At 39.5% G+C, this 24618-nt stretch overlaps 2 pseudogenes; one reads left to right on the top strand and one right to left on the bottom strand.

Moving 5' to 3' along the window:
- Positions 1 to 5655: 5655 nt before the first annotated feature.
- Positions 5656 to 6307, top strand: LOC109683751 (eukaryotic translation initiation factor 1 pseudogene; annotated as a pseudogene).
- Positions 6308 to 17993: 11686 nt separating this feature from the next.
- LOC109683747 (tubulin beta-1 chain-like) lies at positions 17994 to 20957 on the bottom strand (annotated as a pseudogene).
- Positions 20958 to 24618: the final 3661 nt, after the last annotated feature.

The following is a 24618-nucleotide window of genomic DNA, read 5'->3' as shown; positions in this document are numbered from 1 at the left end:
AATCATGTTCTTCTTATCTGAGGCAAGGGAACAGTAGTATCTACCTCATAAGTTGTTGTGAGGAGTAATGGAGATGATGTACCTTTATTGCTTAGCACAATGGTGTAAGTGTTTCCTCTGCTGCTTAACCAATCACCAGCTACTAGTGACTGAAGACAACCCATTTCAGCATGGTATGGCTTCTGGAGGTCAGCACCAGGCACTGGTTAGCTGCTTTTCTGCTCAGTTTGCACAGGGCTATAGTGAAGGTGTGGACAGCCTGGGCAGGGCTCACATCTGAGGTTCTCAGGTGGTTGTCTATAGAATTCTTTTCTTTGAAGCTGTGGAGCTCATGCAGATCACATCAAGGTTAGCATCCAGTCTCTTATAAAGCATTTACCTGATTGCTCAACCAAAATAGATGATTGCTCAGCCCTTGGATAAACTCCAAATCAACAGATTAAGGGAAATTATCTACATCTTCAAGTTTTCTTCTTTATGTCTGTGAAATACAATCCTGGGTCTAGCATCTATCACATTCACAAGTTCTCTCTTCACTCAAGAACAGGACAATACACAAGTCATGGATTCTACAAGATTATCTGAGAGTTCTTCCTGCCATACTCAAGATATATCTTTATATACTTTGTGCTAGAATGGAACTGAAGACAGAGAGAGAGGAGGAGCAACTCCACTCTTACGTAGAATTGGAGGTGTAGAAAAAAAGAGCCAGACAATTGGTATAGTGCCTGCCTAGCAAGTGTGAGGTGCTGAATTCAAACCCCAGTACCACCAAAAAAAAAAAAAAAGCCAGTTACAATATCCTCAGAGTTGCCATAGAAAGAGTAGGCCAGTATATCCCATAACTGATGGATAATCTGTATAGCTATCAAATATTGGGATACTTTGGTAGTGGAGACACACATTAATATTATTCATATTTAGCATTTTTCTCTCTTTCTCAAATCCTCATTTTCTCTTGTGTTTTGTACTTGAGATTCTTGAGAAAGATTGTCTATCTAATTCAATCCATCCATCCATCCATCCATTAAGTCATTCAGCATAATTGAGGACCAATTTTTGTTACTCCTTTCATCTGTTGCATTTTATTTCAAGTGGCTGTCAAAGGAAATATTAGATAATATCAGTAACTTCATTTTCCAGAAGATATTCTGAAGCTTAGAGAACATTAAATGACTTACGCAATTTTACTCAGCTCACACGTGGCAGATGTCAAGATTCTTGCCTTTACAGCAATCAAGAGTCTCCCCAAAAAGAAAAGTCCAGGACCTGATGGATTCTCTGCTGAATTCTATCAGACCTTTAAAGAAGAATTGATACCAACCCTCCTTAAACTGTTCCATGAAATAGAAAGGGAAGGAAAACTACCTAACACATTTTATGAAGCCAGTATTACACTTATCCCAAAACCAGGCAAAGACACCTCCAAAAAGGAGAACTGTAGGCCAATCTCCTTAATGAACATTGATTCAAAAATCCTCAATAAAATAATGGCAAAACGAATTCAACAACACATCAAAAAAGATCATTCACCACGACCAAGTAGGCTTCATCCCAGGAATGCAGGGGTGGTTCAACATACAAAAATCAATAAACATAATAAACCACATTAACAGAAGCAAAGACAAAAACCACTTGATCATCTCAATAGGTGCAGAAAACGCCTTTGATAAAATCCAACACAATTTCATGCTAAAAGCTCTAAGAAAACTAGGAATAGAAGGAATGTACCTCAACATTATAAAAGCTATATATGACAAACCTACAGCCACCATGATACTTAATGGAGAAAAACTGAAACCATTCCCTCTAAAATCAGGAACAGACAAGGATGCCCACTATCTCCACTCCTATTCAACATAGTACTGGAATTCCTAGTCAGAGCAATTAGGCAAGAAGAAGGAATAAAAGGAATAGCAATAGGTAAAGAAAGTGTCAAAATATCCCTATTTGCAGATGATATGATCCTATACCTTAAAGACCCAAAAAACTCTACTCAAAAGCTCCTAGACACCATCAATATCTATAGCAAGGTAGCAGGATATAAAATCAACATAGAAAAATCATTAGCATTTCTATACACTAATAATGAACAAACTGAGAAAGAATGTATGAAAACAATTCCATTTACAATACCCTCAAAAAAAATCAAATACCTAGGTGTAAACCTGACAAAGGATGTGAATGGCCTCTACAAGGAAAACTATAAATTTCTGAAGAAAGAGATTGAGGAAGACTATAGAAAGTGGAGAGATCTCCCATGCTCATGGATTGGTAGAATCGACATAGTAAAAATGTCTATACTCCCAAAAATAATCTACATGTTTAATGCAATTCCCATAAAAATTCCAATGACATTCATTAAAGACATTGAAAAATCTACCGTTAAATTTATATGGAAACACAAGAGGCCACGAATAGCTAAGGCAATACTCAGTCAAAAGAACAATGCTGGAGGTATCATGATACCCGACTTCAAACTATATTACAAAGTAATAACAATAAAAACAGCATGGTACTGGCACAAAAACAGACATGAAGACCAGTAGAACAGAATAGAGGACCCGGATATGAAGCCACACAACTATAACCAACTTGTCTTTGACAAAGGTGCTAAAAATATATGATGGAGAAAAGACAGCCTCTTCAACAAAAACTGCTGGGAAAACTGGTTAGCAGTCTGCAAGAAACATTCCCTTTTTTGAATTCTCTTTTAAAGATTCTTCCCTACTCCTAGACTGTTTCCCTCTGTTGTTTTTTCTGACTCTTCACTATCTCAAGTTGCCTTAGGAACCCTTTGTGGGTTAACTGTCTTTTCCCCTTTATTCATTCCATTTGCATTCATCAATATGATAGAGAACACATATAAAAGGGGGACAATTTTCACTGACATAATGAGTAGCATACAAACAAAATTCACTTTTGTAAACAATTTTTTAAAATTAGGATATATTTGTTGTACAGAGGGGATTCAGTGTGAGAATTCCAAGTAGGCTTACATTGTATATTGGTTCCGTTGCCCCTACCATCTCTCCATGTTAGTCCTCTCCCACCTTACTTCTAGCAATTGCAAGAGGTTTCATTATTCCACTTCTAAGCAATTTTTAATGAAGGATTTTATATTTATGTTCAAGTTCAGTTGCACAATTCCTACTGTACCTCTTTAGTAAACATTGAGGTGAAAAAGTTGATGTGTCCTAATTTCTTTACTTTCCTCAGGAGATTTGCTGGACAAGCTCTTAACCATACTGGCGACTGGGCACTTCAGGTTCTTGGGCAGTGTCCTGGTCAATCTCTCTTCCTGTGTTGCATTGGACCATTTCCAGGCTGTGGAGTCCTGGAGGCTAAAGCACATGAGCTCATGCAGCAGAACAACTTCTTGGCCAGTGCATATTCAGTATAAAGACATGTTCACACAGGCACTGGCTCCATAGGTTGCCATTTTGCATCTTTCTCCCTAAGAGCATCTTATGTTGGCTTAGAAAAAAAAAGATGTTGTTTTCCAGATGAAATAGGAAGTAAAGCAGAAATATACACATTGAGTTAGTGAAATAGTGTGCCTTATGTTAGGACTATTGCCATTTCCCCCACCCTGAGGACAATGCTACTTGCTACATCTGCTTTTATAATTTTTGACATTATTTTATGGTTAAATCTCAAATGACAAATTATATTTTTCAGAATAAAGTCATAATCTAATTTCCTGCATCATCTTATTTTTCTCACAGTATCTTTATATTTTGGGATAGTGGAGAAAAAAACACAGTTGCCAATTAGATTCCACTATTAACTGTGTACTTATTCAAGATAAAATACTGTATTTTTACATCCTTTTTGGTTTTTAACATTTATTTATTTATTTATTTTACATTTTAAAAAGTTAACATATTATTGTGATACTGGGGTACATTGTGACATTTACGAAAGTTCTTACAACATATCACAGTTGAATTCACCCCCTCCATCATTCTCCTTTATCTCCCTTCCTCCCATTCCTGGAATAGTTTCAACATGTCTCTTTGATTAAACATTTAATTAATATTATCATTATTATTTTGGTGCTGGGTATTGAACCTAGGGCCTGTATAAGATAAGCATGTGCTCTACAACTGAGATGCACTCAAGCTCTCATTTCATTATTTTAATTTCTATTTTTTTGGAGGTACTGGGAGTTGAACTCAGGGCCTTGAGCTTGCTAGGCAGGCACTCTACCACTTGAACCACTCCACCAGCATTTTTTATTGAGTTTTGATATTGGTTTTCCAGGGCTGCTATAACAAAGTATTATAATCTGGATAACTTAAACAACAGAAATTTGTTATTGTATAGCTTTGGAGCCTGGAAATCCAAGATCAAGGCTCCTTCTGAGAGCTGTGAGGGAAATATCTTGTGGAGGCTTCCCTTAGGTTTCTTTATGCAATTGTCCTATGTATGCCTCTGTATCCAAATTTTCTCTTTCCATAAGGGCACCATCATATCGAATTAAGAGCTACCCTGAATTTCTCATTTTAACTTGATAATCCCTCTCAAGGTGCTGTCTCAAAATATGGCCACATTCTGAGGTCCTTGGGGTTAGGACTTCAGCATATGAATTCTTTGGGAATAGGCTTTATGCATAAAATTCAAAGAATCTGTGTGGCTGAAAGCAGAATCCATTAAGCTACGAGTGATAAATAAGTCCAAAGGGATAGACTCTGGGCACCCAGTTATACCTGCAACTTGAGGGAAGGAATGCCTAATTATTTGAGTAACCTCACATAATTTTTCAAGTCTTGTCAACAATGCAAAGCAAGTAACATCTTTGTATTGATGATACCACAATATAGTTTTATTAATATTGAGAAGGAGCACTGGACTGGGAATTGGAAGGCTCAAGCCTACCACCAATTGCCTGTGATACTGCACATTGGGTTTGACCTTGGGTGAGGTGGGGGAAGTAGGGACTGTGGAGAATCCTGCAATCCAGCCAGCTTTCTAATCTGACCAGTGCTGCCCATATATGCCCCCTCACTGAGTTGTGATGTTGCTTTCTTTTCACTGTCACCCTTTAGGTGTCATATTCAACAGTTCCTTAGTCCACAGGCACATCAGGTCAGCATCTCTCAAACTGCCATCCCATGTCACATATACAATTTGGACTAGCGTTTTATACAGTATAAGAACAGAAGTGATTACAAAAACAAAAAACAAAAAACAAAAAAACCACCTTTCTTGGAAGTTCCAGTCTCAGAGTCACCAGCTAATGGATTCAAATATAACTATATTTTTGTCCCACTGCAAGACATGATTGAAAGGGCCATCATTATAGTGCAGACTGGGCAGGAAGCCCTGGAGCTAACTACACAGATGCAGGCAGCCCCTTATCTATGCCAAAACAGTGACCTGTGAGTAGCCATGGTCAGCCAAGCTTTCCTCTAGTGTCTATCTGCAGGGAGAGGAGTTTTGCATCTGGAAAACAGAGTAAAGATTTTTAAGTTTTAAACAATCCTTTCTTCCTTTTAATGTCTTAATGTTCTTTTTTATATACTTGAACTATTCAGGTAGAAATGTAAGTGTTAAGATACAGTTGACACTCTGCATCTATGGGTTCTACATCCACAGATCCAACCAATTGCAGATTGTAACTCTTTAAAAAGAAAATTCCAGCCCAGTCACTGAGCCGCCGCCGAGGACTCAGCTGCCTCCCCCTTGAGACCCCTTGCTTCCCGACGCTCCGTCCCCCCTGGCCCGCCTTCTCCCGCAGCCGCTTTCCGCAGGCCGTTTCCACGGAGGAAAAGGAATCGTATCGTATGTCCGCTATCCAGAGCCTCCACTCTTTCGACCCCTTTGCTGATGCAAGTAAGGGTGATGACCTGCTTCCTGCTGGCACTGAGGATTATATCCATGTAAGAATTCAACAGAGAAACGGCAGGAAGACCCTTACTACTGTCCAAGGGATCGCTGATGATTACGATAAAAAGAAACTAGTGAAGGCGTTTAAGAAGAAATTTGCCTGCAATGGTACTGTAATTAAGCATCCAGAATATGGAGAAGTAATTCAGCTACAGGGTGACCAGCGCAAGAACATATGCCAGTTCCTGGTAGAGATTGGACTAGCTAAGGACGATCAGCTGAAGGTTCATGGGTTTTAAGTGCTTGTGGCTCTCTGAAGCTTAAGTGAGGATTTCCTTGCAATGAGTAGAATTTCCCTTCTGTCACTTGTCACAAGTTTAAAAACCTCACAGCTTGTGTAATGTAACCACTTGGGGTCCACTTTTAACTTGGACTAGTGTAACTCCTTCATGCAATAAACTGAAAAGAGCCAAAAAAAAAATTAAAAAAAATAAAATAAAAAGAAAATTCCAGAGCCTTCTTCAAAGCAAAACTTGAATTAGCCATGCACTAGGCTGAATCCATGTGAATGAAGTGATATGTAAGTATTATGTTAGGCATAACAAGTAATGTAGCAATGATTTAAAGAACACTGGAGGATATATGAGACTTGAGTTGAGTGTTTGTGGATTCTGGTATCTATAGAGGGTCTAGGAACCAATCCTCTGCTGAAACAGATGGCTTGATGTAATCAAATAGAGTTTTAAATATGATGCCAGGTTTTAATTTGAAATAAGTGTCGAAGTTGATAAGCTTTAAGTGTCCTTAGAATACATTTGATGAATAACATTCACAAGGGCTATGTGTGTTTGGCTCCAGACTCTGCCTATCTACCACTGGACAAGGGAAGGACATTCTTTCTTTGACACAATTTTTTAAAATATGGGCAATGAGCTGCATGCTATGCAGAGACCTGAGGGATTCCATAGGGGCCTAGGTTGGTGGCTTAGGTGTGTGGGTAGTACTTAGGTGTATGCTGAGTACTTTTGAAAGTGTGTGATTTGGCTGGAGAGGTCTACAGTAGCAGAGAGAACAGGAAGTTCCATTTAAAGACTAAAACAGCTGGATGACACATGACTTAGAGAAGTTGGGTGGCATTAGCACCAGACTGGCAGCCAGAGCTTCCAAACTGGAGTGGAAACTATGGTATGATGGGGTTCTCTGAACTCTAGGCTGAGCTTGGATTGAGTGTATTCAGACCATAAAAGAATTTTCAAGTATGTCAAAGGAGGTTAGCCATATTGCTCCAGGCTGCAGGACTCAGCCTAGATTCCTTCCTTTCCCCATGTTGTATGCTGTTCTCTATGCATCCTCTTGCACCTGGCCCTGGGTAACTCAGGCTGTGGGTCATTTGCTGTCTCTGAAGGCTGACTCTGATGGTACCACTTTCTCACATTCTCTTGAAACCATAGTAGAAAGTGAGTGACTGAATGTGAGGTTATTAGACAGTTTGGGTGTAATGTTAGCTCTGAGAACAGGGCCAGGCACTTTTCTTCAGTGAGATGCTGCAGGTTACAATTTATGCACATTCCACCCCTGAATGGGATACAGCAGTAGGTTGTCATGCAGAATTTAACATCTCTGTACAGGCAAGTCTGGCCTCATTGTGAGAATAGTGACTTAATGTCTTGTCCCCTATTCCTGTCTAGCAATATGCCTCATACATAATAGCTCATTAGTTCCTTGTTGATGAAGATTATAGGAAGCATGTCTCATGTGGCCAGCTAAAAGGTTGGAGAGGATAGAAGACCACCTAATGGTGTCTGTCTTGGGTATCCTGTTGTGGTGTTAGGGAACAAGGTGTCAGGTAGAAAGAGGCTACTGTTGACTCTTTGACTCAAGGACTACCTCATCAGGCAAATTATTGGTAAGACTTGTAAATGTCTTCTTTGTAAAATGAAAGTTTTTCATTGTTTTCAAAGCAATGTTATTTTTGACTTTTAACATTTCAACACTGAAATTGCATTGAATGTTAAAGGAAGTCAGTGCTATGCTGTTTAGGAGGAGTGAGATAGTGGGATCAAGAGCATAAGAGGGGAGCTGGATTTATTAATGTGGTTGGGATGGACCCACCCAGGTAGGTAGTATGAGAGCAGCCTTGGAGTGTACAGACACAAGGTTAGAGGACCAGACAGTACAAAGTTCCTTTTGTAGGTATGGCCTGGTGTGTGCAAAGAGTCAGCAGAGCACAGGGGAAGCAGGTGAGGCTGAAGAGCTTGTGTGCCTGCAGATGATCTGAGTGATATAGACTGAGAGAGGGCTTTGAGCACGAGTGACTTACATTGTAAAAGTCTTGCTCAGCCAGTGTGTACAGAAGAGGTTGTGTGTGTGTGTGTGTGTGTGTGTGTGTGTGTGTGTGTGTGTTATTCTGGTTGCATTCTGGATGTAAAGCCAATAGATTTGCCAAAAGATGGAGTGAGGGTGTGATAGAAAAGTATCAAAGAAGACTCCCTAAATGACTGCATTACTGGAATTATATTTAAATATAGGAGAAAAAATGTGGGTGGAGAAGATTTAGAGAAAAGGAATGGAGGCTCAGTTTTGAACATACTTCATTGCTTTATAGAAACTCAAAGGAAATGTTGAGTAGACAGATTTCTTTGGATCAGGGATAGCTTTTAGCTTGCAGCTGAATGTATCAGTTTGGGAGTCTTTTCCATTTTGAAAGTATTTAGAACTCTAGGACTGGATGGTATTACCATGGGAGGAGTATACCTAGAGAAGCCTGGGTGAGATGCCTGCTCCTCATTCTCCTTAGGTGTTTGCTTTTAAGGATGTCTTCCTGGCTCCTTGATCTAAGACAAAGTTACTTTTGCCATCTGTTTCCTTTACATTCACAGAGCCATTTCTGCCATTTATTCCCAGAGCATTTCTGCCATTTTTCTGCTGTTTCCCCACCTCACAAGATCACTTAGACATTCCTAACTTTATTATATTCTTTCTTATTGTTAATAAATAGTTATCTACTGTTGAAGAAAATAGAGAAAAAGTACTTAATATTCCATTAGTCCATTTTCTGTTGCTATAGCAATACCTAAGCCCATATACTATACAAAGAAAAGAAAAGTGCATTTAGCTCACGATGTTGAAGGCTGAAAGTGCAAGATCTGGTACCCCCTCTGCTGAGAGTCCTTTGGCTGTGTCTCAGCATGATGGGATTCCTTTGGATCAAGAATTCCAGAGTCTCTTCAGAATCTGTTCGCTCATGCAGAAGTTTGTGGAAGCACACAATACCTCAGCCTTAATTATGAACCCCTTCTAACTACTAAAATCCTAGAAAGGAAATGAAGTAAAAAATGAAATAATACCTCCCTTTTCCTGCCTTGTCCCCTTTATTTCCTCTCTTTCTGTAGTTATTCTCCTTTTATGTCTCCTTTCTTAATTTTAAAAATTCCTCATGGGTACAAATTGTTCACACCTTTTCTCATCTTATTTTTCTAACTTACTTGTTATTTCTGCTATCAATTTTATTCTTTTTTTGTATTTTTCAATATACTATCTTGTTTGTGTTACAACTTGAGACTAATGGTTAATTCTTTATTTTAGTGTTGTTGTTTTATCTCTTTAAAGTGATGTAGATACATACAACCAGAACTTTGACCATGACATATACAGCTGATATGCAGCTAAGAATTTCTTTTCTAGACACTTGCAGTGTGAGTTTCTATTTTCTGTCTGATCCAAGAGATAGCTGAGTAAATCTTTTAATTCTTAAGTATAAATTCTCAGAAATTTTTAAACATATGAAATTGTTCATCTTACTCTATGACAGCATATTTTTACTTATCACGTGGACAGAAATCAATAATTACATCATAGATTAAGTTGCCAAATTCTGTTGTAAATCCTAAATTTTGCATTGTAGTAAAAATGTTATCTTTATTATTTTCATTTTTGGATTTATGGCATTTTCTCTATCAACTAATATATAATCTGCTTTTCTGACTGATTTATAGGAACTTGAAAAGAATTTCTAATTCCTTATTTTTAAGGGAGAGAATTTGATTTGTGGTAATTTTACAGCCTTAATTTATGTCTTCTTGACCTGGATTAGAGTAAGGTAGATATATTATAGCTCTGCATTGCTTGGATATCCCTGTCTCTATTTCCTCTAATGTTTAGCTTTTGAATATTGGTGCTGTTACTTTTTGCATCAGTATGCATAATTGGGTTCTGGGTCTTATGTAATGATTTGTGAACATAATTCTACCTTATATGATTTAAAACTTGTGAAAACTACTGTTTTCATTCTTCTCTTCTTCTGTTTCCCTCCCTTCCTTTCTCCTTCCTTTTCAATGTTTCCATTTTCTTGCTGTCCTTCACCTATATTCTCATTTAAAACTTTTCCACAGTATTTTGTTTGAAGTCTTTCTCTCTCTACACATGCCACACACACACACAACATATATCTTACGTGTGTATATGTACACTTATACATATGTATAGTATTGAGTCTTCTGTTTGTTTGCTTTCAAGCTTCAAACTAATGTTCTTTACCCTTGTGGTTACCTTATAGTTATAACTTTGTATGAAAATTATCAACTTAAGATATCTTTTCTTATTGCATTCTATACTATCTTTACTCCATTATGTAATCTTAGTTGATAATATTAATGTTGTGTTTTGTACTGTTAAAGCTACTTATATTCTACATTTGTCAATCTAAAAAATGATTGAAAAATGAAAAGTCAAATTTCTTCTCCTTCATTTCCCCTTATTCTTTCATTTAAAAAAATATTACCCCCACATTTCAGGAGATATAACATTTCCAATCTGCTTTGTCACCCTAATTTCCATTTTTGTTTATTCTCACTTTTACTAGAATATGTATTTAGTGCTTACTATTATAATTCACTAGTCATATTTAGTGGGCTGAAGTTTGTCTTCTAGTAATTTCCTTAAGAAGATTTTGAAAGATGATACAACTTGAGTTCTTCTATACTTCAGTCTTTGTAGCATTCATATTTAAAGATGCCTTGACTGAGTAGGAAACCCTTGACTCATACTTTCTTTAATTCTTATTCTTTAGTGGTAGAGTGTGACTCAAGTGATAAGAGAGCCTGCCAGCAAGTGTGAGGTCCTGAATTCAAACCTCAGAGGAAAGTAGGGTTAAAAAGGTATGAAAATGCTGGAGGGAGGTCATCTAGGAAGCTGTCATTTCTTCCTTTTCCCGGATAGGAGAAAGGAAGGATATCTTTAGAGAGGTGGGTCTTTGTGCTGGAGCAGGGTGTTGAGATCTCTTAAGGAAATGGGTAATCAATGGGTCTTTTTGCTATAGCAGGCCTGTTGAAGGAACAGGATTGAGTTGATCTGGCCACTTAATGTCCTGGATTAAAGCCTGGAGCCTTCAGCCCAGGAAGACCACTGTCTTCAGCTGTCCATTGTTTGTTGTCAGAGGTTGGCCAGCACACTTTGAGGTCTCTTAGGTATATGAACAATCCCAGACTAGTTGACATGAAAGGAGCATTTTTTCCTGTAGAAGCAGCATAGTTTTGAGTGGCAACCTGTACAAAGGAATGTAGGCTTTGGGAAATAAGGTGAAACATGTACTTAGATCCACATGGCCAGTGGTTACTAGCACGAGAAAGAAAACCAAGGGATCTTGGGGTACAGACACTGACTACAGACCTAGGTAGACAAAAGAACTGGTGGCAGGGGACAAAGGCATTCACAGTAAACAATCCCAACCACAGGTGAGACTGGGTTAGTCACCATCTCAATTCTGGTGTTGGGAGAGATTCCAGTGTCATTATCCGGAGTGTGTTATATTCTAAGTAGAGTCTATTGTTGGGGTAGTTTCAGTCCCTTGTCACAAAGATGTCATTGATCATTTCTGTCTTTTTGTGAGTCTAAGTTGGCTGCAGGAGAGAATGACTCAGAGCAAAGGACAATAGATAAAATGGAGAAATGCTATGTTTTCTGCTTTTAGTTAATCTGTGGGCCCAAATAGGGAGTCAGTGCCTTTTAATAAAAGCAGTCCAAGTACCTTGGGAATCAGGGAACTAGGATCTTTGGCCAGTGACAAATACAGGAGAAGAGGACAGATAACTGACAGCTAAATCAAAAGTACTTGTTATCTCAATTTAAAACTGGAAACATTTTTATAAAGTAGAATACAGAGTAAGTAAAAGTTAGAAAACTCCTGGTTAAATAGTTTGCCCAGGGGAAAATAACTCCATGAGCATGGACAGTAAAAGAGAAGTTAGGAGCCAGTGAAAATAATTTGTCTTTACTTAAATAGAAGGCCTTGGCCTAAAATATGCATTCCTCTTCTGTCAGAGGTGCCTGCAAGGGCTTGGATGTTTAGTAGCCCTGTGTAAGATCATTTTTAAAGCATCTCAGCTTTAGTAACTTTTGGGAGGTCTGGCACAGGTGAGTCCATCTGGATTGTGACAGCTTTCCCCTCTTGTCTCCAAACTGTCACTGACTCTCTTCTGAAGACTTTGCCAATCAACCATTTTGGTTAATGAGAGTCCCTCAGTCGGTGCAGGAAAGCTTTTTCTGGCTATTTTCAGCATTGGAGGGGAAGCTTTGGGTAGGTCAGGTGGGAATCAGTGCCAATTAAGACCCCTTTGGGCACATTATGAGCTACAGAAGAGGTTTAGAAGAAGTGGCCTTACCTGGCATCCATTTTTAGTTCTGTCTGAACTATAGATGATATCCTGACAACTTAAAAATGCTATAGAATGTCAATAAACAGGTAAAGGTTTTGAAAAAAGCCAACAAAAGTAAATATCTAGAAGGCCAACTCAATTGAAAAATAGGTACTGGGTAATTGCAAATGTTCTGAAGAAGTACCCAGACTGAGAGTGAAAAGAAAGAATAGCCATGGTTAAAATACTGAAAAGTAGTTTGGGACTTGTGAGAACATTTGGTTATTTCCATTGCAGATTACATTTTTAGGAAAATAATTGTGACTGACAGTATTAAACCAGCAGCACTAAATGTTCCTTGTTATTCCAAATAACAGTTTTTTGAGGATGTTACTCAGAGCAGAACAATATTAAGATAGTCTTGTTGTTTTACGGACATAGAGAATTAGATTTTAGTTTGATATGACCGTAAAAAATCTTTTAGGCAACTCTTAGATTATAGTCAACTTTGACTTTATCACACACCAAAGCTTTTATTATACATCTTTAAGACTTACTCAGAACCTTCATATAACATTCTGAACCCTCTGATGGTTTGTCCTTACTCCTCCTCTCAATATTTGTAACAATTTTTAGGACAAAGCCTTCTTTAAAAAAATCCTTTCTCATCAAAAACATTTCTTTTTCCCCCAAAATACACTTAATACCTATCTATATCCTATTTACTTGTTTACTTTGTAATTTGTATTTTAAAATAACTTTTATAAGAATTTTAAATTTAAATAAAAATTTTTTCCTTATTTTTATTATATCAGCAGAAGTGGGGGAGAGAAGAGAACAGAACCTTTATTTTTATTTATTTTTTATTATCTCCATAATAAGAATCATCCTAAAGATGTTTAAATATATGCATATGTTAAAAAGTTTTAAATTAGGCATGCCATAAATGTCAATTTAAGCAAACATGGATTTAAGAGCTCAAGAACATGGAAAAATTAACTACAGGGCCACAAGCACATTGATTAGTTATTAAAAAAAAATTTTAGGAGCAAATTGAGATGTGTTCCATTCTGTTCTTTTAGGACTCATTTTGGGCAGCTTAACAGCTGAGGAGGCAAAAGTCAGTTCTAGGAAAGTGTTTTGAGTCAGTTTCAGTATCCAATAAGATTTTTGTCTCTAATAAGTTAATTATACAATAGCCATATGAAAATTTTACATAATGAAACAAATTGCATAACAAAACAATTGCATTAATTTCAACAGCACTCTTAGATATTAAAGGCTTTAGATTTACCCCTAAAAGGTGTTTTTAATAATTTTTGATAATAGTTTACCTTGGGGTACAGTAACTTTGTTATAAGCCAAATCTTTATCATAAATTTAGGGAGCATAGTCTTGGTAGAGTGTTGGCGTTCCCATACCCTTGTCAGGACTAAGGATATAGGATGCACAAGGGGATATGCAAGTACATCCTTTTATTTTATATTAAAAAAATTGTTTTAAAATTAGAATTTGAATGACAGGCTGGGAAAAGTGAAGAGTGCAAGATAAAAAGGATCACATCTTCATTGAAACTGGTGATCGTAAGCATGGAAGAGATAGAATGAATTAGCCCCTCAAGAGTTAAAATTTAGGTAAGGGTGGGAGAGATAGAGCAGTGAAAAGGGAGGGAGAGGCAGCAGGGAATGGAGGAGGAAGACTCCAGCTCCATTTAGGGCCTGAGACTGAACCTGGGAAGAGCTGTTTGCTGTTTATTGCTTTTTAGGTTGTGACAACAGAGAGCTAGAGTCAAACCTATATGTCCCAGCAGTTTGAACAAAGGAAGGGGTTTATCTGCAGGGTCATGTGTGTCTGCATCGGGGAGGGGAGTAATAGAGGGGGTTTGAATCGAGGAACCCTGGGTGGGAGGAGATGTCTTTTAGAGGTGAGAGGTATTGGCAGGCAGGGGAAGGCCTGAGAGGAGGAGTTGATCAGCAGAGCAGGAGGAACAAAGGGAGGGTCATTTAATGTGAAAAAAGATTAAGAATATATATAATCATACTCTAAACTAATGTGGGCAGGAAGGAAAAGGGAGAATAAAACAAGTCATGACCTATTCAACTTTTTATTTTACAGACAAATTTGTTTCCTAAAAGCAAATAATCATGTTGGTAAAGGTACCACACTGTCATAGCATCATTATAGATTTAACAATACTATTTTCACCCTTCCTATAATGACAAAGCTGGGGAGATAATACTTCAATTCTTCACTTGAATTATAGTAAAGTGATTGTTCTCTCCATTTCCTTTACACTATTGACCCAGTGTACAGTAACTGGATTATGACCACTATAATATAGAAGCTTTCCTTAGATATAATTTTTCTTCATTGAAATAAAAAACCTTCAGAAAAATATATCTGTGAAGATGTAGTATATTAAAAGAGTTACATAATGAAGCTTTGATGTAATTGTTTAAGTTATCATTTTAGCAAATATGTATGATTGCTCAGCTTATAGTGAAGGCTACATATATGTACATGAACACATGCATGGACACACAGATATTGTGATATTATTGCAGATTATTTTCTAAAATAGGTTAATTACAGAAAATCTAATATAATTTCAAATAGATAAACTCCATTTACTGTACATACTCTTTAATGATAACCACTAAAAAACCTGAGTCATATTCATTGAACATGCATACTAAATGGGAATAAAATAATGCCAGACTCAATTTAATCCCTAACCAGTAAGCATGTCAAATAAAGCATTCTATAAGCATCTGTGTAATGAGAAAAACCAAATGTTCCAAGCTCCCCATGCTCGAGCCTAACTGTGATGCACTCCAGCCATCGGCTGCGAGGTGCCAGCTGTCCTGGCCTTTTCTCCTGTCACTAGCCCCTAACACTCCCTACACTCACTCCAGGCTTTACTGTTCTGTTCACAGTTAGGTAAAATGAAGGAAAGAAATCAAATGTTTTTGAGGGAATAAAGATGCAACTTTGTACATTATTTATTATTAAAATTGAGTTCAGAAGACTATCATAGTTTGAAAGCACATGACGAGGTGTATCAATTATAGAATCCTGAGTTTTTAGCAAAGTTTCTGCATAAATTGATATATTAAATGATATTTTCATTTTATTTGGCCAACATCTTTATTCACTTTCTTTATTACATGGATAATTTTATTTTAGTTTTCTGCATTTGGCTTTTCTTTCCCTTAACCAATAGAAGCCCACCTGCCACTCAAATGCATCCTTTTCTATAAACATTTACTAAATCCAGTTCCTGAGGTTACCAACATCTTAAAAATTGAATTTAGTAAACTAACTTCATAATTTATGTAAGCTCCAATCTTAAAAAAATTCTGGAAACATTCTCCTCATTAGATTTCCTTAACAAATGCAAAGTTAGCTTGAAATGTCTTCTGTCTTCTCACTACCTCTTGAAAATTATAGTTCTCCAGCATCCCATTCTTGTCATCTTTCACCTTTCATCCCTTTTCTTATCTCCCTGTCTGGCTGGATATCTCCATGAAAATGCTCCAGTTGGTTATGGGTTCTTCCTACTAAATCAGATGTCTCTTCTCCACTGCTTTTGTCTCATCTTTGAATTAGAATTTCATGAATTTTTTCCGTTTCTTGACTCCTTGTTTGAATTTTTATATTTCATGCTGCTGCTATCTCTATTGACATTCAAAATACAGATTTTCATCCTCTTTTTTAATTTCAATTCAATGTGTGGTATCCAAAATCTGTTGTGTATCTTCTACAATGATGCATACAATATTGGAACTTTCATAAATGCTAACGTTATTTCCTTCATTACTAATCATCACTTTTGTAGGTGTTTAAAAAGTATAATGTACAATTTGTATAGAAAAAAACTGTTGTAGGGGGTCATAATTCCTAATGAAAGAAACCTCACTGATATATAGAATTAACTACAAATTATTAGAAATTTTCATAGTTTGTAGCATCACTCATTGAACACATAAACTCTATGTTCATACATTATATATATATAAAAGTTTAATTATAATCCACTACCTTTCATTTAATGTCTATTATATCCCAAACAACATAAGTGTGGTAAATTTAAACTAATCACTGGCTACATAAAATTTATTTATTCACATCTATATCCTTATTTATAAAGGTTATTTAAGATGTTTTTATGTGAGTGGGAAAAATGTTCATTTTTTAAAGTATTGCATCTAAGCTGGGCTTTATATAGTAACATAACTTAACTCCAAAGCTAATATAAAAGTGATAGAGCTCCTATCATCTGAAATTATATAGTAGTTTTTCCTGTAAAATTATTCTGATGGCATGCAATATTATGGGTATAATTATATGCAATATTATGTGTGGCTTCATCTTAGACCCTAGGTGCCTGCACTTGTTGGCTTAACAACTTGTATGACTGTAATGACAACATATTTATATGAAACATGCTAATGTTTCTTATTTAACTTTAAGCACATTATGAACAGATATGTTTGTGGTATTTTTTTCTTTTAGCAGAATTGAACACAATGTCATTTGGCTTGCTAATTTTTTTTTTGAGATAGGGTCATTCTGTGTAGCCCAGACTGCCAAGAACTCACTATATAGCCAGACTGGCCTCACACTCCTCATCCTCCTGCATCAGGGTCCTCATTGCTGATATGAAAGACATGAGCCACAGCACCCAGCAAACTTGCAACTGTTTACAGGATTTAAAGAATGTTTTTATAAATGAAAAACTGAGTGACACACCATTATACTCACTTATAGAGTTCAAAGTATAGCACTTTATTCAAATATATTCAATTTGTGATATGATGTTTATTTTACTCTAGTTTCTACTAAAATCCAAAACATTTTTGTTTTCAGTGTGCACAGATGCAAACTGACCTCCTAGTTGTCTTTCTGATTTAGTTTTTTTTTTTTTTTGCTGTTATTTTAATCTTTATAAATTTTCACAAGGTGGAAATGCATGGAAGAGAAGTTTGGTGACAAAGCAAGCCTTCTTTCCTTCTTTGCTGTTTGTCCAGATAACCTATGAATCTATTGTATTGATAACTTAAGGATATTTTGACTTCCTCTAGAACAATGTAATACAGTTAAATACAAGTGCAGTTCTACCTCTCAGATACAAGGTGTGCTGTTAATTCCAGATAGCCTAAAATAAGAAAAACTACAAATGTCCCACCTAAAATTGAACAAGTTATGGTAGGTATTAAGAGAGTGATAAAGTCAGTTTTCAGCCTTGTAGCTATTAAAGCTAGAGGTCATTATCAACTTGCATGATGCTCACTTGATTACAATCAGGGAGGATAGACTGAAAGGAAAGTGAAAACGCAAGAGAATGAGACGGAGAAAGAATCTGCAACCTTTGCAAGCAGCAGGTCTTTCTAGGGAGAGGAGACCTGAGAGGGATCCTCAGCCATCAGAGTAACACTCTGAGAGGGGCAAGAGCACACCTGTCTTCCATGCTGGCTCACTTTGAGACTCCTTTTATATAAGTGAAAGTGAAATACTTTGAACTCTTTACTAAGACAGCAGGAATGCCCGTGGTAGGATGTCGCACATAGCCATTTTCACGTTGTCAGGAATCCAGTCTGCCAAGTAGCTGCTGTTCTCCTTGTGAAAGTTGAGTATATGGTCATCTACCTCCTTTATGGACATGTGGCCTCGGAAGATGGCGGCCAACGTTAGGTAGCAGCCACAGCAGGGATCGCAGGCCACCATCATGTTCTTGGGGTCGAACATCTGCTGCGTGAGCTCGGGCACCGAGAGCTCGGGGTACTGCTGGCTGCCGGGGCTGGTCAGGGGTGCAAGGCTGGTCATGAGGAAGTGCAGGCGTGGGAAGACCACCATGTTCATCGCCAGCTTGCGCAGGTCCCGGTTCAGCTGGCTGGGGAAGCGCAGGCTGGTGGTGATCCCACTCATGGTGGCTGACACCAGGTGGTTGAGGTCGCCATAGGTGGGCGTGGTCAGATTTAGGGTGTGGAAGCAGACGTTGTGCAAGGCTTCATTGTCGAGACAGAAGGTCTCATGCGTGTTTTCCACCAGCTGGTAGATGGAGAGGGTGGCATTGTAGGGCTCCACCACAATGTCGGACACCTTGGTTGGGCGAGGGCATGACGCTGAAGGTGTTCATGATGCGGTCTGGGTACTCCTCACGCACCCTGTTAATGAGCAGGGCTCCCATGCCGGATCCAGTGCCACCCCCCAACGAGTGCGTTAGCTGGAAGCCCTGCAGACAGTCACAGCTTTCTGACTCCTTCCTCACCACGTCCATGATGGAGCCCATCAGCTCAGCCACCTCTTTGTAGTGGCCCTTTGCCCAATTGTTTCCCGCGCCACTCTGGCCTGCCAGAAGGAAATAGAATGTTAGACACAGACTCTTAATGAATTCCTGCTTGTGTCATTTGGATGGTGGGTAAGGTAGGACTCTTCTTTTTAGATACATTGAAAATATTCTCTTTCTATAAAGTGTATCAGTAACTCTCAAGCTCCCTGGGAATTGTAAGTTAAGAAAAGATGCATTTTAACCAAACAAAAGTACTTCTAAAGAGGACATTCTGTAAATACTGTCATTAGGTGCAATTGAACAGGCAGGAGGAAGCACACTGTGATCAGAGAGGACAAGCTCTCAGCACAAATTGCCATTGGTTTTTTGAAGTTACCTATAGCCTGTAAATACCTTTGTAGCTTTCTTGCTCTCCACTCCTTCCTTCATAGCCTGCTCTGTCAAGGAGGGCTTGCTCGACTTCTATAGGCGGACATTGATCTGACTTGTCAGGAGTGTCCAGAGGCATGATCTCCATGGACCAGTCTCACCTCAGAACTGAACACTGGGACTTGTGAAGGGCATGGCTGTTAGGAATGTGCATCATTTTGCCCAGCTCCCATGGACCATGAAGACATACCGAATACGAAGTTGTCTGGTCTGAAGATCTGGCCAAGTGGTCCTGACCTTACAGGGTCTGTTGTGCCCAGCTCCAGGTTCACCAGGATGGCCTGAGGTACATATTTGTTGCCTATGGGAGCAAGAGCTGACTTAGATCTGTGGTTGGCAGATTTTATGTGGCTTTCACAGGATTTATACAGAAAATTCCAGCATTTGAGACAAAAGGAGTAAAGAAAACGGATACACTGAGCATGCTTCATGTCAGACACATAGGAGTCTTCAGCAAGTACAGAGTGTATATATTTTAGCAGCTGGCATTTAAAATGAAGATGCAGAAAACATTCCGGGTGGCCCAGGTGCATGCCTGTAATTCCAGCTACTAGGGAGGTGAAGATAGAGGCTCACAGCTGGAGATTGGCTCAGGTAAAAGTCATTACAGCCTATCTGAAAACTAAAGCAAAAAGAACTGGGGAAGTGGCTTGAGTGGTAGAGCAGTTGCCTAGCAAGCTTGAGGCCTTGAGTTCAAAGCCCAATACTGCAAAACAATAAAGCCAAAAACCAAGAAAACAACAAGCATTCATTGTCTTTTGTGACAAGGCCCTACTGTTTTCCACAGTATGTAAAGCAAGACATCTAAATACTCACCAGCTGCTTCATTGTAGTATACGTTGATTCTCTCCAGTTGTAAGCAAGTGTCCCCATGGTAACTGCCAGTGCCATCAATTCCATGCTCATCGCTGATGATTTCCCAGAACTGAGAGGAAAGAATCATGTCATGACCTTGAATGCTAACTGTGAAACACTAGTCCACTTAAGAGAACTGTTAGAAACCATAAAGTGTTAGTTTACATAGCATTTTATAAAAGATAATTGTACTTCCTAAAATAAGAACTGAGTGGAGAAGAGTGGAGCTTTATAGTTTTGCTGGACTCTTCACTACCTGGCTTAACAGAAGACAGCTGTGTTCAGTCTAGTGCAGCATGATGTTCTGGTTGAATTACTTGAAGAGAATCTGGCCTCACAAGGATGTGGATTTGGAAAAGGAGGGCCTCTCAGAAGGGTCTTCAGAATCCCAGAGGTCCTCAGACCACAGACATTGATGGGAAAGAACTGTGCAAGGATGTGACAATCAGGTTATTGACTAAAAGACAAGTCTCTACAACACCTGTTGTCACAATAGCACTGCATTTCATTCAGAGAGACAAAAATGGGAAAGTTATATTCACATGAGGCTGCAGGAGTCATATGATGGTAATCCCATTCAAGTTTCAGAGATGAGTACATCTGGTGAAGGCAAAATGCCTGCAGAAGGGTTAAGTCCCAATGTAGTTTAAAGAGCTTTGATTAGAAGCACACACACTTGGGTCACCACAAATATTATGGCGGCTGGGGCAGTTTCCTGGGTGGAATTTGTCCACTTTGGCAGCCAGGGGTTACTGCTGGCTCCCCTAAGCCCAGGCCCTGGCACACCATCTGCCCTACCCCAAACCACAATCTTGTGATCCCTGCCAGGGCAGTGACCCTCTCCCTAGGGACACACACACCTTTGCACCAATCTGGTTGCCTCACTGGCCCGCCTGGATGTACATGATCTCGTGCATGATGCTGGCTGCCTTTCAGGGAGAGGCGCTGTGCTTCCAAGTTGTGTGTGCTGGGCAGACAGAAAGGCTTGGTAGCAGTAACCTGCCTCTGCTTCCAGCTCTGCCTTTTATCCACTGAGAGAACTGGCTGGGCCTGGTGAAATGGTGGGCAGGGCTTTAGGGGCAGGGAGATGTGGACTATAACACCCTACAGGATTAGGGTTAGGGTTAGGGTTAGGAGTGAGACATTGGCACCCGGCTTGCTCTTTCTTAATTGTATATGAAATGGCATCTTCTAACTGATGTTACCTTTCATTTGCTGATGTACAGTGACTGGCAGGGCTGTTATTGGGTAGTTTGTACCAAAGTAAACACGACCTGTAACTACAACTCCTTAGGTGTGATGACTTAGCCTGGGAAAGGAAAAACCTTTTTTCTTTTCTTGAATCAGTAATAAGGGATGGAGGTGTGGCTTAAGCATTAGAGCTCCTGCTTTGTAAGTTCAAAGCCCTGAGTTCAAACCCCAATCCCACAAAACAAAGAACCCCACCAACAGAACAGCAACAAAATGTCCTGTTGAATCAGTAATAAGAGTATTTGACCATCAGCCTATCTGAGTTCTTCTAAGACCAGCAAAATTACATCAGAGTGCAGCTTTGTGAGCATTGGTGAATGAAGGCCACAGAAGGGAGGCAAGCTGACCTTGATCCAGGTTCTCTTATCCTTGATTCATGACTTTCAGTGCTCAGCCCACAACAGCTACACTCTGGATTCTATGCTTCCTCCATGCTGTTGTCCACTGGTGCCTCCTCCTGCCTGGCTGGTCATGGCTTGTGGCAGGCACTTCTCTCTCCTGTTAGCCTCTGAGGCCAGACCCCCTCATTCACACCTCTTGAGGGCTTGGGGGGGGCCTTTTTTTGCTCCTCTTTGTTCTCATCTCAACCCATTTTAGTTGTCTCCCCATCTGAGTTCCTTCTATGTGCAGATTCAGCAGTGTTCTGAGAAACTGGGGGTGGAGGTCTGCAGTGCCAGTGCAGGCTCCTATCCTTTTATCTTTTTTTCATTTTCATTAATTTAGTTATATTTAGTTTTTGCAGTTCTGAGGATCAAGCCTAGGGCTTTGTGCATGCTAGGCATGTGTGAGCTACACCTGCAGCCTTTTCTTATCTTTCCTAAGGCAGGTTCATCTCCTCAATTCAGATTTGGTTCCTTCAGGTTTTGACATTTAGCACAGGGGCATGGTGTGGCACTGCATCTTTCTAACAGCCTTGCTCCGATGTTGGAAGACTGGGATGTCTTTAGGGCCCTAAACATGAAGTCAGTCATCACAGCTTGTCCTAATCCACACACTTAGTCCCTTTTTGCTGTACCTCAACAGAGAGAGAATGGGGGTGGAAGGATGGAGTGGGAGTGTACAGGATATACAGGCAATAGTATGACACACCTTAACTCAAGGAGTTTTTTCAGTGGTTGGCTTTTCAGAATGGAGACCCTCTGGGATTCCACTTGGTGAATGAGTTGGTTATTAGGAGGAAAGGGGAAAAAAACACAAAAGTCCAAAACATTTTTAAAAAGTGTGGAGGGTGTGAGCCATTGGGAGTGGGGAAATAAATAGTGTTCCAGGCTGGACCATGATGCTCTGAAGTCCAGGTGAGCAGAAAGGTTTCCTGGTTTTTTTCCTGGTGGATTTGGGGATTGCATTCAGGGCCTTAGGCTTGCTAGAAATGTTCTGAACCAGTAATGTCATGCTCCCAGACCGTTTCCTTTTAGTTATATTTGAGATAGTGTCTCACTTTATGCCCAGGCTAGCTGGGACCACAACCCTCTTATTTACACTTCTCTGGTATCTGGATGACAGGTGCACACAACCACACCCAGCTTTTATTGATTGAGATGGGTTCTTGAGAACTTTTTGCCCAATCTGGTCTTGAAATATGATCCCACGGATCTCCACCTCCTGAATAACTAGGATTACAGTCTTCAACCACCATGCCCAACTGAAAGGCATCCTCTTATACATATCTATTCCTCAGAGCTGGTTCTGTGGCTCGAGTGGTTAAGCACTTGCCTAGCAAGCACAAGATCCTGAGTTCAAACTCCTTTATTCCCCCCAAAAAAATTAAACCACACATACCAATAGCAACAAAAAATCACTCCCAGGCCCAGGCTCTGAACACGGGTGAGACTCTGATGGCTGCATTGGATCCAGCTGGGCAGACCATCTCTAAGTTTGACCACCATCTGGTCCCTCCTCTGCCTGGTGGCCCAAGAGTAGTGGGTCTGGGCTAAAGCTAGTCCCCTCAGACAACTGTCACAGTCTTCCCCAAAGGGGTCTCTGCAGATATGGGTTTTGGAGCCCCTCAAATAAATGGAGTTTAGCACACTAGATCCCTGTTTATTGTTGTTGAAGGTACTAGGGTTTGAACTCAGCAGTTTGCACTTGCTAGGCAGGTGTGACACCATTTGAGCCATGCCTCCAAGACAGTAGTTCTTAACAATGCTGCAAATGGGAACCAGCTAAAGTGAATTTAAAAAAAAATTGGTGCTTTCTCCATGTCCACAGAGGTGGGACTTTTTGGCTCTGTCACGTTCTAGAATCCTGCTCTGATAGCACAAAGCAACTTCTGGCTCCTGGTTGTCATTTGGAGATCAAGGGGTCATGTCTGAGAAAGCAGTACACATGTGTCCAGCTCTGCACAGGGCCCAGTAAGGGAGCAATAGGCCATTCATGTGCAGTCACTCACTCCTGGGTTTGGCTGCTCCATACCCAGGCAGTTCCTGAGAGCCAGTTGGGAGCCTGCACCAAGCCACAGAGACCCAGGCTGTTCCCATATCCTAATGTGCCTCTGAACCTTCACCCCACAAAGTGGTGCAGCAGAACCCATATACAGGAAGACCACTTGCTCTGGAACAAGAAGGCTGACTCCCTGTTGCTAGCTCTATAACCACACTAAGTCTCTTCAGCTTTTATCTGTAAAGCCTGGGAATACTGCCTCCTTAACAGGATGGGCAGAGAGGCAGAGTGCATCACAATACAAACAAACTGAAGCTATAAGAAAAAAAGAGTCCCCATTAAAATATTCCCATTGGTCACTGGGCACTGGTGGCTCAAACCTGTAATCCCAGCTACTTGGCAAACTGAGATTGGCAAATAGTTCATGAGACCCCATCTCCAAAATAACCAGAGCAAAATGAACAGGTGGTGTGGCTCCACTGGTAGAGCGCTTGCTTTACAAACAATTCCCATTGGTGGCTTAAAACAATTTAACAGACCCTACTAATGTATAAAAACTATCATTTTGAGTTATTTCACTCATGCAAATGCATCCACCTGATCCTTTTTCCCCATTAAGTAATCAGCTGAAATCCTTTTTGTAACAAAGCACGGTACAAAAGTGAAGGTACAGGGTATTTGGACCATAGAACTATTGCTACTGAAATGGAAGAATGATGGCTTGGAAAGTTCTATATCAGTTTTGGTTTCCTGTGTGTCTCCTTGGGCCTAATAGGGAAGTGGCTTGAATAGAGAAAAAACACAACTTTGTGCTGTAATTTTATGCCTGGAGGGGAACTAAACTTCCAAGCACAGTCTTTTTTTTTTTTTTTTGTGGGGCTGGGGTTTGAACTCAGGGCTTTGTACTTGCAAAGCAGACATTCTTCCACTTGAGCCACACTTCCAGTC

The sequence above is a fragment of the Castor canadensis genome, chromosome 18 (assembly GCF_047511655.1).
Source record: "Castor canadensis chromosome 18, mCasCan1.hap1v2, whole genome shotgun sequence".
NCBI classification, from domain to species: domain Eukaryota; kingdom Metazoa; phylum Chordata; class Mammalia; order Rodentia; family Castoridae; genus Castor; species Castor canadensis.
The sequence above is the reverse complement of the archived record's forward strand: the minus strand, read 5'-3'. Positions and strand labels throughout refer to the sequence as shown.